Source organism: Myotis davidii, unplaced genomic scaffold, assembly GCF_000327345.1.
Source record: "Myotis davidii unplaced genomic scaffold, ASM32734v1 scaffold393, whole genome shotgun sequence".
NCBI classification, from domain to species: domain Eukaryota; kingdom Metazoa; phylum Chordata; class Mammalia; order Chiroptera; family Vespertilionidae; genus Myotis; species Myotis davidii.
Window position 1 is genome coordinate 1,272,648 of NW_006285913.1, and position 2,778 is coordinate 1,275,425.

General features: G+C 41.8%; 1 pseudogene; it reads left to right on the plus strand.

The window, feature by feature from the left end:
* Positions 1 to 1,446: 1,446 nt before the first annotated feature.
* Positions 1,447 to 2,137, plus strand: LOC102756921 (annotated as a pseudogene).
* Positions 2,138 to 2,778: the final 641 nt, after the last annotated feature.

Genomic DNA, 2,778 nt, shown 5'->3' on the forward strand with positions numbered 1-2,778 from the left:
AGAGAAACATCGATGAGAGAAACATTCCTGATCAGCTGCCCCCTGCACACACCCTATGGGGATTGAGCCCACAGCCCAGGTATGTGCCCTGAGCAGGAATTGAACCAGGGACCTCTTGGTTCATGGGAGGATGCTTATGTTCATGAGCAACACTGGCCAGGTGATCTTATCCTTTTTATTCACTGCATAATATATACTTTAGTACAGATAAATTATAACTCATTAACCATCCCTCTATAGATATACATTTATGTTGTTGTTTTTCAAATTACAAAGTGTGTTTGCAAATATTCTTGTATATACTAGTATATCTTTCCATTTGTTCTAAAAGTGTCCTAGAAGTGGAATCACTAAAGGGAATCCACATTTTAAATTTTGATGCATTTGACAGAATGCATCTAAACAGGTTCTACCAATTTATACACCCTTTTAAAGGCTTATTTTTCTTCAGTAATTAAGCTGGCCCAGATTTGGTTCTGATCTTCTTTTTTTTTTAAAATATATTTTTATTGATTTTTTACAGAGAGGAAGGGAGAGAGATAGAGTCAGAAACATCGATGAGAGAGAAACATCGACCAGCTGCCTCCTGCACACCTCCCACTGGGGATGTGCCCGCAACCAAGGTACATGCCCTTGACCAGAATCGAACCTGGGACCTTTCAGTCCGCAGGCCGACGCTCTATCCACTGAGCCAAACCGGTCTTGGCTGGTTCTGATCTTCTTGGATGCTAAAAAGTTCCAATTACATGGAACTAATTTTAAAAGCTTTTTTAAAACAACAACAGATTGTTATTTCCCCAGCCATCTTGTCTTGCATCCTGCTTGAGAGAAGCCATGTCAAAGATCCTTTATTGAACCACATCCTTAAAGACCCAAGTTCTTGAGGGACAAGAGCTCAGGCCAACATTGGCCACACTCCTGTGACTGTCTTCAGCATCTGCCGACAGAGTCACAGTTTGTGTTCATTATTCTGATGCAATAGGTTATCTGGGCAAGAGGGACAGAGGAGAGGAACATGGCAAGACCCTCCGGCTCTTCTTGTGAATATTTAAAAACCATTTAAATAGATTTCTTTTTATCCCCTAATGATGACAGCACTGAAACTACTTGTCTCATTTTTCAAATCAAAGCTTCCTAAAGTAAAATGGCCTGGACACTGAACAGCTCATGAAGCTCTATTAATAATGAGGGGGGAGAGATGGGGAGCTCAGTAAGTTGTTCAGGGAATGGAAAAGTACTTAAGACTCAAGACACCTCTCCTTTCAGCCAAACATTTCATATTGATGCTTTGAGACTGTTTTTATTTGTTTGGTTGGTTTTGGTGTGTGTGAGAAGAGTCCTTTTGTGTGTTTTTTTCCTTAGAAATGATCCCAAAGTACCTTCTTTCAATACACACCTTTTCTTTCTCTCAAGAGACTTTGCTGGAGACAGGCAGCCTCTTAGTGAATGAGGGCTGGCAAGGGCAAAATGAGAAACTGTCGTATCCAGCGCAGGGGACCTGGCATCATCTATAATGAGGATAACAGTGTCATCAAAGCCTTCAGAAACATCCCTGGAATTACTCTGCTTAATGTAAGCAAACTGAACATTTCGAAACTTGCACCTGGAGCGCATGTGGGCTGTTTCTGCATTTGAACTGAAAGTGCTTTTTGCAAGTTAGATGAGCTGTATGGCACTTGGTGTGGAGCTGCCTCCCTCAGGAGTAACTACAGCCTTCCCATGCACAAGATGCTTAATACAGACCTTAGCAGAATCTTGAAAAGCCCAGAGATCCAAAGAGCCCTCTGAGCTCCACACAAGAAGATTCACTGCAAAGTCCTGAAGAAGAATCCACTGAAAAGCCTGAGAATCATAATGAAGCTAAACCCATGTGCAAAGCCTATGCGTCGGAACACCATTCGCCAGGCCAAGAACCACAAGCTTCGGGTGTATAAAGCAGCAGCAGCACTGGAAGCCAAATCAGATGAGAAGGGGGTTCCAGGCAAGAAGCCTGTGGCAGGGAAGAAAGGAAAGAAAGCTGTTGGCGTTAAAGAAGCAGAAGAAGCCATTGGTGGGGGAAAAGGCTGCAGCTACCAAGAAGCCAGCAGCTGAGAAGAAGCCGGATGGGATAATACCTGTCTCCTGGAGTTATTTTTAGGATGAGTGATAATTCTCTCTCTTTTTGTTATCGACAAATCCCACACCAGCTTTGTTCTTCATCTATTGTAGCAGTTGCAGAACTTGCACAGTGCAGTAGCTGGGATAATCATATGGTTCCCTTGTAGAGCTTTGGTAGGTGTTGGGGTTTTGAGGCTGCTCTCCTGAACTTTTAACATAAGATGGAGAAAACACCAGTTACTCATTTCAAAGCTTGGGGTGGGGTGCTGATAGACATTCTATGGGGAGGGGGCTCTAAAGCCTCTACAGACTCCCTTGGTGCATCCATATTTAGTTCCATAAAACCTGGTCAAGTTACTGAGCCCTCTCTTTCAAGTTATTTTAGATGTAAAAAGATAACTGTTTCTACTGCATACAATTGCTGTGAGGATTAATAAGAACTTCATATCACCATTGCCTGCTTTATTTTTTCATTTAGGTACCTTTCATGATCTCATTTACTTTAGTTTCCTTGTTTATTTTTTATAACTGTTCACCTTTCCCCGTGTAAACTCCATAAAACCAGAGGTTTTGTCTGTTGATCACTGCTCTATAGCACCTGGCACATAGTAGATACTAAATAAATATTTTGTTGAATGAAAAACATGGTAATGCATAGAACAGTGCGTGAAACATAGTATG